Below are 17308 nucleotides of genomic sequence, written 5' to 3'. Positions count from 1 at the left end.
ATATTTAGTAAAACTTTTATAACATCACAAAATATACAACCTCAATCCAGTTTGTATGTTACATTTCCATATTTAGTAAAACTTTTATAACATCACAACATATACAACCTCAATCCAGATTGTATGTTTCATTTCCATATTTAGTTAAACTTTTATAACATCACAAAATAAACAACGCCAATCCAGATTGTATGTTACATTTCCATATTTCGTAAAACTTTTATAACATCACAAAATATACAACCTCAATCCAGATTGTATGTTACATTTCCATTTTTAGTAAAACTTTTATAACATCACAAAATACACAACCCCAATCCAGATTGTACGTTACATTTCCATATTTATTAAAACTTTTATAAAATCACAAAATATACAACACCAATCCAGATTGTATGTTACATTTTCATATTTAGTAAAACTTTTATAACATCACAAAATACACAACGCCAATCCAGATTGTATGTTACATTTCCACATTTATTAAAACTATTATAAGATCACAAAATATACAACGTCAATCCAGATTGTATGTTACATTTCCATATTTAGTAAAACTTTTATAACATCACAAAATATTCAACCTCAATCCAGATTGTATGTTACATTTCCATATTTATTAAAACTTTTATAAAATCACAAAATATACAACACCAATCCAGATTGTATGTTACATTTCCATATTCTTAGTTTTTTCGGTAAAGTCACGTTGAAGAGAAACAACAAAATAACAAAATATATATAAAACAATAAAAAATTCTCACGACGTTTCGACCATAACTCAAACGGTCATCATCAGGTGTGTCGGTTTGCATAAATTTATTTTGAAAACGGCATATTTATTTATATATATAAAAATAACGTTTGCGTCACGCGCAACGATGGCAGTTTGCCAGGACTAGTCCATCTATTTTTTGAAAAGAGGAGGGGGGAGACGAAATTTGTTTTTATGTAAGCTGTCTGAAAGGCACTGTAAGCGTGAACAATCAATCAAGAACTGAAATGATTTATCAAATCTTTCCAATGATTGCTAAGATAGAATCCATCTTCTCGGTTGAAATTGTCTCTGTGTTTGTATATGTGGATAGCCTCATGAACGAATCTCTCATGGAAGCCAGATGGCTTACAAAGAACCTCCGTCTTGGAAAAGTCAATGGCATGTGAGCCTACTGAATTAGAACAATGATCTGCTACGGCCGAGGTGTTGGTCCTACCGTGTTTAAGGTCTGCTTTATGTTCACGAATGCGGTCCGAGATATGGCGTTTGGTTTCTCCAATGTAACTACTACCACAGAGGCAACTTAGTTTGTAGACACCAGGGTATTGTATGTCCGGAATCACATCTTTTACAGACGGAACCAGATCACGGATTTTATGTAATGTGTTGAAACGGACCTGGATCTTGTGTTTATTCAAGATTTTGGAGATCTTTTTTGTGATCCCAGCAATGTAGGGTAAAGTGATGGTTTTGAAAGGCTCCTCAAGAGGGTTCTTCTTCATGGTTTGAGTGATAGCTTTGCGGATTGTATAGTCGGAGTAACCATTAGCCCTAAGAGCTTGGTGTACGTGCTTGAGTTCACTGCTTATGTGTTCCTGGTCAGATATGCATTGGGCTCTATGATACAGAGTCTTGATGAGAGAATTCTTCTGTGATGGATGGTGGTGGGAATCCGGTTTCAGATAAGCATCCGTATGGGTAGCTTTCCTGTAGACAGAGTGGCTCATTGAACCATCAGGTCTCTTTTTAATTAGGACATCCAAAAAAGGTATCTTGCCATCTATTTCGACTTCCATGGTAAATCTGATGGCTGGGTGTATGGAATTGATGTGGTCGAAGAATTTGTCTAGAGCAGGCCGGCCATGTGGCCAGATGACAAAAGTGTCATCCACGTACCTCTTCCATAAGGTTGGGCGCAGAGTGGCAGTCTGGATGGCGTCAGTCTCAAATTTCTCCATGAAAATGTTAGCTATAACTGGAGAAAGGGGGGAGCCCATTGGGGTGCCCTCAGTTTGTTTGTAGAAAGTTCCATTCCAAGTGAAGTATGTATTGGTTAAACAGTGTCTCACCAGGGGGGGTACCTCAGTGTTTAGTCCTTGATGAACCAAGTCTTCAATGATTGCAATGGTGTCAGGTACAGGAACCTTGGTGAATAAGGAAACTACATCAAAACTGACAAGCAGGTCGTCTGGGGACAGGGAAATACCCTTGATTGTTGATACCAGGTGAGTAGAATTTTGTACCGCAGAGGTGGTCTTTCCAGTGAAAGGACGCAGGATTTCAGACAAAAAACGAGCTAGTTTGTAGGTGGGGGAGCTGATAGTAGAGACTATGGGACGAAGAGGTGTATCAACTTTATGTATTTTTGGTAAGCCGTATAATCTTGGTGGCCTGGCAGCAGAAGGTTTCAACGAAAACTGTTTAGATTGATCAATTAATGTGGTTGAATCAGAAATTATTTTGTTGGTTTGTGTGACGAGGCTGTTGGTGGGATCTCTTTTTATTTTTGTATAACTACCATCGTCGAGTAATTCTTTAATTTTGTTGTTGTATTCTATTTTATCCATGATAACAGTAGCATTGCCTTTGTCAGCTGAGAGAACTACAATATCATTCCTCTTTTTTAATTTATATAATTCAAAACGCTCATCTTTGCTGAGGTTGCTAGCTGGCATCTTAGCGTTTTTGAGGGTTGCAGCGATTTCAGATCTTGCTACGTCTGCAGCGATGTGACCCAGGCCCCTGAGAGCAACGTCTACTTGGGCAATTATATCATTAACTGGTATGTGTTTAGGTGTGACTGCAAAGTTTAGACCTTTAGCTAAAACGGATTTCAGACCATCGGAAATAGAACTGTTACTGCGATTAATTACGACTTTATTAACGTCTAACTTTTTGGTGTGTGGGTCCGGTCTTTTGTTTAAGAGGAGGTTAAATTTGGAAATCAGGTTTTCCTTACATTTGGTCGACATCGTAGCAGCTGAAGAGGCAGTCATATTGTCTACATGTTCCCAATCCGATGTGGACATTATTGCCGTCAATGATAAGTGTGATTTGTAGAGTGTCTTGTCTAACTGATCTAGTTCTGTGCGTATAAGTCTGATTTTTTCTGAGATAAGAGCTAAACTAGTTTTGAAAAGAATTCGTTTCGCATTAGAAGAAGTTACAGTAGCAGAGGTGAGTGTAAATGCGATTGGTATTACCCCAGAGTCGCGGCATCTCTTCAGGAAGGTGAGAGACTCGATCAGCTGAGCTTTCTTATCCCGGAGTTTGTTGAAAGATCTTAAAGTTATGTGAAAACCCTCCCCGTAGAGGCGATTAAATTTTGATTTAAAGCTTTCGTGACTGCAGTAATTCATATTCTTAGTTTTTTCGGTAAAGTCACGTTGAAGAGAAACAACAAAATAACAAAATATATATAAAACAATAAAAAATTCTCACGACGTTTCGACCATAACTCAAACGGTCATCATCAGGTGTGTCGGTTTGCATAAATTTATTTTGAAAACGGCATATTTATGTTATAAAAGTTTTACGAAATATGGAAATGTAACATACAATCTGGATTGGCGTTGTTTATTTTGTGATGTTATAAAAGTTTAACTAAATATGGAAATGAAACATACAATCTGGATTGAGGTTGTATATGTTGTGATGTTATAAAAGTTTTACTAAATATGGAATTGTAACATACAAACTGGATTGAGGTTGTATATTTTGTGATGTTATAAAAGTTTTACTAAATATGTAAATGAAACATACAATCTGGATTGTGGTTGTGTATTTTGTGATGTTATAAAAGTTTTAATAAATATGGAAATGTAACATACAATCTGGATTGGTGTTGTATATTTTGTGATTTTATAAAAGTTTTAATAAATATGGAAATGTAACATACAATCTGGATTGAGGTTAAATATTTTGTGATGTTATAAAAGATTAACTAAATATGGAAATGAAACATACAATCTGGATTGAGGTTGTATATTTTGTGATGTTATAAAAGTTTTACGAAATATGGAAATGTAACATACAATCTGGATTGGCGTTGTTTATTTTGTGATGTTATAAAAGTTTAACTAAATATGGAAATGAAACATACAATCTGGATTGGTGTTGTATATTTTGTGATTTTATAAAAGTTTTAATAAATATGGAAATGTAACATACAATCTGGATTGGTGTTGTATATTTTGTGATTTTATAAAAGTTTTAATAAATATGGAAATGTAACATACAATCTGGATTGAGGTTGAATATTTTGTGATGTTATAAAAGTTTTACTAAATATGGAAATGTAACATACAATCTGGATTGACGTTGTATATTTTGTGATCTTATAATGGTTTTACTAAATATGGAAATGTAACATACAATCTGGATTGGCGTTGTGTATTTTGTGATGTTATAAAAGTTTTACTAAATATGAAAATGTAACATACAATCTGGATTGGTGTTGTATATTTTGTGATTTTATAAAAGTTTTAATAAATATGGAAATGTAACGTACAATCTGGATTGGGGTTGTGTATTTTGTGATGTTATAAAAGTTTTACTAAAAATGGAAATGTAACATACAATCTGGATTGAGGTTGTATATTTTGTGATGTTATAAAAGTTTTACGAAATATGGAAATGTAACATACAATCTGGATTGGCGTTGTTTATTTTGTGATGTTATGAAAGTTTAACTAAATATGGAAATGAAACATACAATCTGGATTGAGGTTGTATATGTTGTGATGTTATAAAAGTTTTACTAAATATGGAAATGTAACATACAAACTGGATTGAGGTTCAATTTCGATTTAAAGCTTTCGTGACTGCAATGATTCATCTTCTTTGGTTCTTTCGGTAAAGTCACGTAGAATGAGAATAAAATAATAAATTGATAAAATTGTGTTATTTTATTTTATCAATTTATTATTTTATTCTCATTCTACGTGACTTTACCGAAAGAACCAAAGAAGATGGATTGAGGTTGTATATTTTGTGATGTTATAAAAGTTTTACTAAATATGTAAATGAAACATACAATCTGGATTGTGGTTGTGTATTTTGTGATGTTATAAAAGTTTTAATAAATATGGAAATGTAACATGCAATCTGGATTGGTGTTGTATATTTTGTGATTTTATAAAAGTTTTAATAAATATGGAAATGTAACATACAATCTGGATTGAGGTTGAATATTTTGTGATGTTATAAAAGTTTTACTAAATATGGAAATGTAACATACAAACTGGATTGAGGTTGTATATTTTCTGATGTTATAAAAGTTTTACTAAATATGGAAATGAAACGTACAATCTGGATTGGCGTTGTGTATTTTGTGATGTTATAAAAGTTTTAATAAATATGGAAATGTAACATACAATCTGGATTGGTGTTGTATATTTTGTGATTTTATAAAAGTTTTAATAAATATGGAAATGTAACATACAATCTGGATTGAGGTTGAATATTTTGTGATGTTATAAAAGTTTTACTAAATATGGAAATGTAACATACAATCTGGATTGAGGTTGTGTATTTTGTGATGTTATAAAAGTTTTACTAAATATGGAAATGTAACATACAATCTGGATTAGCGTTGTTTATTTTGTGATGTTATAAAAGTTTTACTAAATATGGAAATGAAACATACAATCTGGATTGGCATTGTGTATTTTGTGATGTTATAAAAGTTTTTATAAATATGGAAATGTAACATACAATTTGGATTGGTGTTGTATATTTTGTGATTTTATAAAAGTTTTACTAAATATGGAAATGTAACATACAATCTGGATTGGCGTTGTTTATTTTGTGATGTTATAAAAGTTTAACTAAATATGGAAATGAAACATACAATCTGGATGAGGTTGTATATTTTGTGATGTTATAAAAGTTTTACTAAATATGGAAATGTAACATACAAACTGGATTGAGGTTGTATATTTTGTGATGTTATAAAAGTTTTACTAAATATGGAAATGAAACATACAATCTGGATTGGCGTTGTGTATTTTGTGATGTTATAAAAGTTTTAATAATTATGGAAATGTAACATACAATCTGGATTGGTGTTGTATATTTTGTGATTTTATAAAAGTTTTAATAAATATGGAAATGTAACATACAATCTGGATTGGCGTTGTTTATTTTCTGATGTTATAAAATTTTTTATAAATATGGAAATTAAACATACAATCTGGATTGGCGTTGTGTATTTTGTGATGTTATAAAAGTTTTAATAAATATGGAAATGTAACATAAAATCTGGATTGGTGTTGTATATTTTGTGATTTTATAAAAGTTTTAATAAATATGGAAATGTAACATACAATCTGGATTGAGGTTGAATATTTTGTGATGTTATAAAAGTTTTACTAAATATGGAAATGTAACATACAATCTGGATTGACGTTGTATATTTTGTGATCTTATAATAGTTTTACTAAATGTGGAAATGTAACATACAATCTGGATTGGCGTTGTGTATTTTGTGATGTTATAAAAGTTTTACTAAATATGAAAATGTAACATACAATCTGGATTGACGTATATTTTGTGATGTTATAAAAGTTTTAATAAATATGGAAATGTAACATACAATCTGGATTGGCGTTGTTTATTTTGTGATGTTATAAAAGTTTTACTAAATATGGAAATGTAACATACAATCTGGATTGGCGTTGTTTATTTTGTGATGTTATAAAAGTTTAACTAAATATGGAAATGTAACATACAAACTGGATTGAGGTTGTATATTTTGTGATGTTATAAAAGTTTTACTAAATATGTAAATGAAACATACAATCTGGATTGTGGTTGTGTATTTTGTGATGTTATAAAAGTTTTAATAAATATGGCAATGTAACATACAATCTGGATTGAGGTTGTGTATTTTGTGATTTTATAAAAGTTTTAATAAATATGGAAATGTAACATACAATCTGGATTGGTGTTGTGTATTTTGTGATTTTATAAAAGTTTTAATAAATATGGAAATGTAACATACAATCTGGATTGGTGTTGTATATTTTGTGATGTTATAAAAGTTTTACTAAATATGGAAATGTAACATACAATCTGGATTGACGTTGTATATTTTGTGATCTTATAATAGTTTTACTAAATGTGGAAATGTAACATACAATCTGGATTGGCGTTGTGTATTTTGTGATGTTATAATAGTTTTACTAAATGTGGAAATGTAACATACAATCTGGATTGGTGTTGTATATTTTGTGATTTTATAAAAGTTTTAATAAATATGGAAATGTAACGTACAATCTGGATTGGGGTTGTGTATTTTGTGATGTTATAAAAGTTTTACTAAAAATGGAAATGTAACATACAATCTGGATTGAGGTTGTATATTTTGTGATGTTATAAAAGTTTTACGAAATATGGAAATGTAACATACAATCTGGATTGGCGTTGTTTATTTTGTGATGTTATAAAAGTTTAACTAAATATGGAAATGAAACATACAATCTGGATTGAGGTTGTATATGTTGTGATGTTATAAAAGTTTTACTAAATATGGAAATGTAACATACAAACTGGATTGAGGTTGTATATTTTGTGATGTTATAAAAGTTTTACTAAATATTTTTCGATTTAAAGCTTTCGTGACTGCAATGATTCATCTTCTTTGGTTCTTTCGGTAAAGTCACGTAGAATGAGAATAAAATAATAAATTGATAAAATAAAATAACACAATAATATTCTCACGACGTTTCGGCCACAACACAAGCGGCCTTCATCAGGTGAAGGGAGCGAGACTGTCTGGTAGGACAGCGCTGGAGTGAGAGAGCCACGTTCAGATCACGGCTTTTAAGCTGTGTGAGAGGAACAAAGAGCCTTGACGAAGGAATTAGCATAAAATTTTGCATTGAAAAGGCTGAATGATTAGCTTGTGACTGGTCACAGAAATAGCTATGTTAAAAGTTAAAGCATACACATCCGCAGAGGCACCCATTGTTAAAAGGAATTAGCATAGAATTTAGCATTGAAATAGCTAAATTAAGGCATTCGCTTGTAACTGCTACAGAAATAGTTACGTAAGGCATTCGCTTGTAACTGCTACAGAAATAGTTACGTTGAAGTCAGAGCATACACATTCACCGAGGCACTTAGTACAAATCAAAACAGGAGAATTTAGCATTGAAATAACTAGGCGAATTTAGCATTGAAATAACTGGGTGATTTGCTAGTGACTGGTCACAGAAATGACTACAAATCTGAGCTATTCACAGTACTATATAGTGAACCAATAAAAACTAAAATATAAATTACCTTCATGTTATCAATAAACTCTATATTCTCCAATCAGCTAAGCTACCAACCATAAGTCGTTATATATCACAATGCTATATGGCGAAAAAATGGGTGGATTCTTACCCTCAAATTTCCGTACCACGGATAGCTACGGGCCCCGTTCAGACGGACGAGTTCGTCCATGGTCGGAACAGAGGAGGGGGAGAGAGACAGCTGCGAAGCCCTAGTATACTCCATGTTGTAAACCATACCATTAACCGTGGTGTGAGAGGTATTAAGAGGCAATGCTGGCGAAAGAGCTGCGGTCTGAAGGTCATCGTAAAATTACAATTAATTAAGAACAGAAATGATTTAACACATCTTTCCAGTGGTTACTGAGCCTGAATCCATCTTCTCGGTTGAAATTGTCTCTGTGCTTGTATATGTGAATGGCCTCATGAACGAATCTCTCATGGTAGCCAGTTGGTTTGCAAAGAACCTCCGTCTTGGAGAAGTCAATGTCATGTGAGCCCACTGAATTGTAACAATGATCTGCCACGGCAGAGGAGTTCGTCTTACCGTGTTTCAAGTCTGCTTTATGTTCGCGGATGCGATCCGAGATATGTCTTTTGGTTTCTCCAATGTAGCTACTACCACAGAGGCACTTTAGTTTGTAAACGCCCGGGTACTGTATGTCTGGAAGAGCATCTTTTACAGATGGAACTAAATCACGGATTTTGTGTACTGTGTTGAATCGGACCTGGATCTTGTGTTTATTCAGGATTTTGGAGATCTTTTTAGTAACCCCTGCAATGTAGGGTAAGGTGATGGTTTTGAGTGGCTCCACAAGAGGATCCTTCTTCATGACTGGAGTGATGGCTTTGCGGATTGTGTAGTCGGAGTAGCCATTAGCCCTGAGAGCCTGGTGTACGTGTTTGAGTTCACTGGTAATGTGTTCCTGGTCGGAAATGCATTGGGCTCTATGGTATAGAGTCTTGATGAGGCAGTTCTTCTGGGATGGATGGTGGTGGGAATCCGGTTTCAAGTAAGCATCTGTATGGGTAGCTTTCCTGTAGACAGAGTGGCTCATTGAACCATCATGTCTCCTTTTAATTAAGACATCCAGAAAGGGTAGTTTGCCATCTTTTTCGACCTCCATGGTAAATCTCATGGCTGGGTGTATGGAATTGATGTGGTCGCGGAATTGGTCTAGAGCAGGCTGGCCATGTGGCCAGATGACAAAGGTGTCATCAACGTACCTCTTCCATAAGGTCGGGCGTAGAGTGGCAGTCTGGATGGCGTCAGTTTCAAATTTTTCCATGAATACGTTGGCTACAACCGGAGATAGGGGGGAGCCCATTGGGGTGCCCTCAGTTTGTTTGTAGAAAGTTCCATTCCAGGTGAAGTATGTGTTGGTTAAGCAATGTCTCACCAGGGGGGGTACATCAGTATGCAGTCCTTGATGAACCAGGTCTTCAATGATAGCGATGGTGTCAGGTACCGGGACTTTGGTGAACAAGGACACCACATCAAAACTGACAAGCAGGTCGTTTGGGGACAGGGAAATGTCTTTGATTGTCGATACCAGGTGAGTAGAATTTAGTACCGCAGAGGTGGTTTTTCCAGTGAAAGGTCGCAGTATATCAGCCAGAAAACGTGCCAGTTTGTAGGTGGGGGAGCTGATAGTAGAGACGATGGGACGAAGGGGTGTATCTTCTTTGTGTATCTTTGGAAGGCCATATAATCTTGGTGGTCTGGCAGCAGAGGGTTTCAACAAGAACTTTTTGTTCTCATCAATTAATGCTGTTGAATCAGAGATAATTTTGTTCGTTTTGGTGACCAGGCTGTTGGTGGGATCTCTTTTTATTTTTGTATAGCTGCCATCGTTGAGTAGTTCTTGAATTTTGTTGTTATATTCTGTTTTGTCCATGATGACAGTGGCATTGCCTTTGTCGGCTGAGAGAACGACAATATCATCCCTCTTTTTTAATTGAGATAATTCAAAACGTTCGTCTTTGCTGATGTTGCTAGGTGGCAACTTAGCGTTTTTGAGGGTTGCAGCGATTTCAGATCTTGCTACATCTGCAGAGATGTGACTCAAGCCCTTGAGTGCAACGTCGACATGGGCAATGATATCATTAACCGGTAAGTGTCTCGGTGTGACAGCAAAGTTTAGACCTTTAGCTAAAACGGATTTCAGACCATCAGAAATGGAACTGTTACTGCGATTAATTACGACTTTGTTGACGTCTATCTTTTCGGTGTGTGGATCCGATTTTTTGCTGGAGAGGTGATTGAATTTGGAAATCAAATTGTCCCTACATTTGTTCGACATAGTGGCAGCCGAAGAGGTAGTCATATTGTCTACATGTTCCCAATCCGATGTAGACATTGTTGCTGTAAATTTTAAGTGTGATTTGTAGAGTGTCTTGTCTAACTGATCGAGTTCGGTGCGTGTAAGTCTGATTTTTTCCGAGATAAGAGCGAAGCTAGTTCTAGCTAGAATTCGTTTTGCATTGAGAGAAGTTGCAACAGCAGAGGTTAGTGTAAATGCGGTTGGTATTACCTTAGAGTCGCGGCATCTCTTCAGAAAGGTGAGAGACTCGATTAGTTGAGCCTTCTTATCCCGAAGTCTGTTGAATGATCTTAAGGATGTGTGGAATCCCTCCCCGTAGAGGTGGTTAAATTTCGATTTAAAGCTTTCGTGACTGCAATGATTCATCTTCTTTGGTTCTTTCGGTAAAGTCACGTAGAATGAGAATAAAATAATAAATTGATAAAATAAAATAACACAATAATATTCTCACGACGTTTCGGCCACAACACAAGCGGCCTTCATCAGGTGAAGGGAGCGAGACTGTCTGGTAGGACAGCGCTGGAGTGAGAGAGCCACGTTCAGATCACGGCTTTTAAGCTGTGTGAGAGGAACAAAGAGCCTTGACGAAGGAATTAGCATAAAATTTTGCATTGAAAAGGCTGAATGATTAGCTTGTGACTGGTCACAGAAATAGCTATGTTAAAAGTTAAAGCATACACATCCGCAGAGGCACCCATTGTTAAAAGGAATTAGCATAGAATTTAGCATTGAAATAGCTAAATTAAGGCATTCGCTTGTAACTGCTACAGAAATAGTTACGTAAGGCATTCGCTTGTAACTGCTACAGAAATAGTTACGTTGAAGTCAGAGCATACACATTCACCGAGGCACTTAGTACAAATCAAAACAGGAGAATTTAGCATTGAAATAACTAGGCGAATTTAGCATTGAAATAACTGGGTGATTTGCTAGTGACTGGTCACAGAAATGACTACAAATCTGAGCTATTCACAGTACTATATAGTGAACCAATAAAAACTAAAATATAAATTACCTTCATGTTATCAATAAACTCTATATTCTCCAATCAGCTAAGCTACCAACCATAAGTCGTTATATATCACAATGCTATATGGCGAAAAAATGGGTGGATTCTTACCCTCAAATTTCCGTACCACGGATAGCTACGGGCCCCGTTCAGACGGACGAGTTCGTCCATGGTCGGAACAGAGGAGGGGGAGAGAGACAGCTGCGAAGCCCTAGTATACTCCATGTTGTAAACCATACCATTAACCGTGGTGTGAGAGGTATTAAGAGGCAATGCTGGCGAAAGAGCTGCGGTCTGAAGGTCATCGTAAAATTACAATTAATTAAGAACAGAAATGATTTAACACATCTTTCCAGTGGTTACTGAGCCTGAATCCATCTTCTCGGTTGAAATTGTCTCTGTGCTTGTATATGTGAATGGCCTCATGAACTCAAGCACGTACACCAGGCTCTCAGGGCTAATGGCTACTCCGACTACACAATCCGCAAAGCCATCACTCCAGTCATGAAGAAGGATCCTCTTGTGGAGCCACTCAAAACCATCACCTTACCCTACATTGCAGGGGTTACTAAAAAGATCTCCAAAATCCTGAATAAACACAAGATCCAGGTCCGATTCAACACAGTACACAAAATCCGTGATTTAGTTCCATCTGTAAAAGATGCTCTTCCAGACATACAGTACCCGGGCGTTTACAAACTAAAGTGCCTCTGTGGTAGTAGCTACATTGGAGAAACCAAAAGACATATCTCGGATCGCATCCGCGAACATAAAGCAGACTTGAAACACGGTAAGACGAACTCCTCTGCCGTGGCAGATCATTGTTACAATTCAGTGGGCTCACATGACATTGACTTCTCCAAGACGGAGGTTCTTTGCAAACCAACTGGCTACCATGAGAGATTCGTTCATGAGGCCATTCACATATACAAGCACAGAGACAATTTCAACCGAGAAGATGGATTCAGGCTCAGTAACCACTGGAAAGATGTGTTAAATCATTTCTGTTCTTAATTAATTGTAATTTTACGATGACCTTCAGACCGCAGCTCTTTCGCCAGCATTGCCTCTTAATACCTCTCACACCACGGTTAATGGTATGGTTTACAACATGGAGTATACTAGGGCTTCGCAGCTGTCTCTCTCCCCCTCCTCTGTTCCGACCATGGACGAACTCGTCCGTCTGAACGGGGCCCGTAGCTATCCGTGGTACGGAAATTTGAGGGTAAGAATCCACCCATTTTTTCGCCATATAGCATTGTGATATATAACGACTTATGGTTGGTAGCTTAGCTGATTGGAGAATATAGAGTTTATTGATAACATGAAGGTAATTTATATTTTAGTTTTTATTGGTTCACTATATAGTACTGTGAATAGCTCAGATTTGTAGTCATTTCTGTGACCAGTCACTAGCAAATCACCCAGTTATTTCAATGCTAAATTCGCCTAGTTATTTCAATGCTAAATTCTCCTGTTTTGATTTGTACTAAGTGCCTCGGTGAATGTGTATGCTCTGACTTCAACGTAACTATTTCTGTAGCAGTTACAAGCGAATGCCTTACGTAACTATTTCTGTAGCAGTTACAAGCGAATGCCTTAATTTAGCTATTTCAATGCTAAATTCTATGCTAATTCCTTTTAACAATGGGTGCCTCTGCGGATGTGTATGCTTTAACTTTTAACATAGCTATTTCTGTGACCAGTCACAAGCTAATCATTCAGCCTTTTCAATGCAAAATTTTATGCTAATTCCTTCGTCAAGGCTCTTTGTTCCTCTCACACAGCTTAAAAGCCGTGATCTGAACGTGGCTCTCTCACTCCAGCGCTGTCCTACCAGACAGTCTCGCTCCCTTCACCTGATGAAGGCCGCTTGTGTTGTGGCCGAAACGTCGTGAGAATATTATTGTGTTATTTGATTTTATCAATTTATTATTTTATTCTCATTCTACGTGACTTTACCGAAAGAACCAAAGAAGATGAATCATTGCAGTCACGAAAGCTTTAAATCGAAATTTAACCACCTCTACGGGGAGGGATTCCACACATCCTTAAGATCATTCAACAGACTTCGGGATAAGAAGGCTCAACTAATCGAGTCTCTCACCTTTCTGAAGAGATGCCGCGACTCTAAGGTAATACCAACCGCATTTACACTAACCTCTGCTGTTGCAACTTCTCTCAATGCAAAACGAATTCTAGCTAGAACTAGCTTCGCTCTTATCTCGGAAAAAATCAGACTTACACGCACCGAACTCGATCAGTTAGACAAGACACTCTACAAATCACACTTAAAATTTACAGCAACAATGTCTACATCGGATTGGGAACATGTAGACAATATGACTACCTCTTCGGCTGCCACTATGTCGAACAAATGTAGGGACAATTTGATTTCCAAATTCAATCACCTCTCCAGCAAAAAATCGGATCCACACACCGAAAAGATAGACGTCAACAAAGTCGTAATTAATCGCAGTAACAGTTCCATTTCTGATGGTCTGAAATCCGTTTTAGCTAAAGGTCTAAACTTTGCTGTCACACCGAGACACTTACCGGTTAATGATATCATTGCCCATGTCGACGTTGCACTCAAGGGCTTGAGTCACATCTCTGCAGATGTAGCAAGATCTGAAATCGCTGCAACCCTCAAAAACGCTAAGTTGCCACCTAGCAACATCAGCAAAGACGAACGTTTTGAATTATCTCAATTAAAAAAGAGGGATGATATTGTCGTTCTCTCAGCCGACAAAGGCAATGCCACTGTCATCATGGACAAAACAGAATATAACAACAAAATTCAAGAACTACTCAACGATGGCAGCTATACAAAAATAAAAAGAGATCCCACCAACAGCCTGGTCACCAAAACGAACAAAATTATCTCTGATTCAACAGCATTAATTGATGAGAACAAAAAGTTCTTGTTGAAACCCTCTGCTGCCAGACCACCAAGATTATATGGCCTTCCAAAGATACACAAAGAAGATACACCCCTTCGTCCCATCGTCTCTACTATCAGCTCCCCCACCTACAAACTGGCACGTTTTCTGGCTGATATACTGCGACCTTTCACTGGAAAAACCACCTCTGCGGTACTAAATTCTACTCACCTGGTATCGACAATCAAAGACATTTCCCTGTCCCCAAACGACCTGCTTGTCAGTTTTGATGTGGTGTCCTTGTTCACCAAAGTCCCGGTACCTGACACCATCGCTATCATTGAAGACCTGGTTCATCAAGGACTGCATACTGATGTACCCCCCCTGGTGAGACATTGCTTAACCAACACATACTTCACCTGGAATGGAACTTTCTACAAACAAACTGAGGGCACCCCAATGGGCTCCCCCCTATCTCCGGTTGTAGCCAACGTATTCATGGAAAAATTTGAAACTGACGCCATCCAGACTGCCACTCTACGCCCGACCTTATGGAAGAGGTACGTTGATGACACCTTTGTCATCTGGCCACATGGCCAGCCTGCTCTAGACCAATTCCGCGACCACATCAATTCCATACACCCAGCCATCAGATTTACCATGGAGGTCGAAAAAGATGGCAAACTACCCTTTCTGGATGTCTTAATTAAAAGGAGACATGATGGTTCAATGAGCCACTCTGTCTACAGGAAAGCTACCCATACAGATGCTTACTTGAAACCGGATTCCCACCACCATCCATCCCAGAAGAACTGCCTCATCAAGACTCTATACCATAGAGCCCAATGCATTTCCGACCAGGAACACATTACCAGTGAACTCAAACACGTACACCAGGCTCTCAGGGCTAATGGCTACTCCGACTACACAATCCGCAAAGCCATCACTCCAGTCATGAAGAAGGATCCTCTTGTGGAGCCACTCAAAACCATCACCTTACCCTACATTGCAGGGGTTACTAAAAAGATCTCCAAAATCCTGAATAAACACAAGATCCAGGTCCGATTCAACACAGTACACAAAATCCGTGATTTAGTTCCATCTGTAAAAGATGCTCTTCCAGACATACAGTACCCGGGCGTTTACAAACTAAAGTGCCTCTGTGGTAGTAGCTACATTGGAGAAACCAAAAGACATATCTCGGATCGCATCCGCGAACATAAAGCAGACTTGAAACACGGTAAGACGAACTCCTCTGCCGTGGCAGATCATTGTTACAATTCAGTGGGCTCACATGACATTGACTTCTCCAAGACGGAGGTTCTTTGCAAACCAACTGGCTACCATGAGAGATTCGTTCATGAGGCCATTCACATATACAAGCACAGAGACAATTTCAACCGAGAAGATGGATTCAGGCTCAGTAACCACTGGAAAGATGTGTTAAATCATTTCTGTTCTTAATTAATTGTAATTTTACGATGACCTTCAGACCGCAGCTCTTTCGCCAGCATTGCCTCTTAATACCTCTCACACCACGGTTAATGGTATGGTTTACAACATGGAGTATACTAGGGCTTCGCAGCTGTCTCTCTCCCCCTCCTCTGTTCCGACCATGGACGAACTCGTCCGTCTGAACGGGGCCCGTAGCTATCCGTGGTACGGAAATTTGAGGGTAAGAATCCACCCATTTTTTCGCCATATAGCATTGTGATATATAACGACTTATGGTTGGTAGCTTAGCTGATTGGAGAATATAGAGTTTATTGATAACATGAAGGTAATTTATATTTTAGTTTTTATTGGTTCACTATATAGTACTGTGAATAGCTCAGATTTGTAGTCATTTCTGTGACCAGTCACTAGCAAATCACCCAGTTATTTCAATGCTAAATTCGCCTAGTTATTTCAATGCTAAATTCTCCTGTTTTGATTTGTACTAAGTGCCTCGGTGAATGTGTATGCTCTGACTTCAACGTAACTATTTCTGTAGCAGTTACAAGCGAATGCCTTACGTAACTATTTCTGTAGCAGTTACAAGCGAATGCCTTAATTTAGCTATTTCAATGCTAAATTCTATGCTAATTCCTTTTAACAATGGGTGCCTCTGCGGATGTGTATGCTTTAACTTTTAACATAGCTATTTCTGTGACCAGTCACAAGCTAATCATTCAGCCTTTTCAATGCAAAATTTTATGCTAATTCCTTCGTCAAGGCTCTTTGTTCCTCTCACACAGCTTAAAAGCCGTGATCTGAACGTGGCTCTCTCACTCCAGCGCTGTCCTACCAGACAGTCTCGCTCCCTTCACCTGATGAAGGCCGCTTGTGTTGTGGCCGAAACGTCGTGAGAATATTATTGTGTTATTTTATTTTATCAATTTATTATTTTATTCTCATTCTACGTGACTTTACCGAAAGAACCAAAGAAGATGAATCATTGCAGTCACGAAAGCTTTAAATCGAAATTTAACCACCTCTACGGGGAGGGATTCCACACATCCTTAAGATCATTCAACAGACTTCGGGATAAGAAGGCTCAACTAATCGAGTCTCTCACCTTTCTGAAGAGATGCCGCGACTCTAAGGTAATACCAACCGCATTTACACTAACCTCTGCTGTTGCAACTTCTCTCAATGCAAAACGAATTCTAGCTAGAACTAGCTTCGCTCTTATCTCGGAAAAAATCAGACTTACACGCACCGAACTCGATCAGTTAGACAAGACACTCTACAAATCACACTTAAAATTTACAGCAACAATGTCTACATCGGATTGGGAACATGTAGACAATATGACTACCTCTTCGGCTGCCACT

The sequence above is a fragment of the Petromyzon marinus genome, unplaced genomic scaffold, assembly GCF_048934315.1.
Source record: "Petromyzon marinus isolate PM22_M1 ecotype Great Lakes invasive population unplaced genomic scaffold, UKy_Petmar_22M1.pri1.0 PM_G_Scaffold_45, whole genome shotgun sequence".
Lineage (NCBI taxonomy): Eukaryota > Metazoa > Chordata > Hyperoartia > Petromyzontiformes > Petromyzontidae > Petromyzon > Petromyzon marinus.
This window is presented reverse-complemented; position numbering follows the sequence as displayed.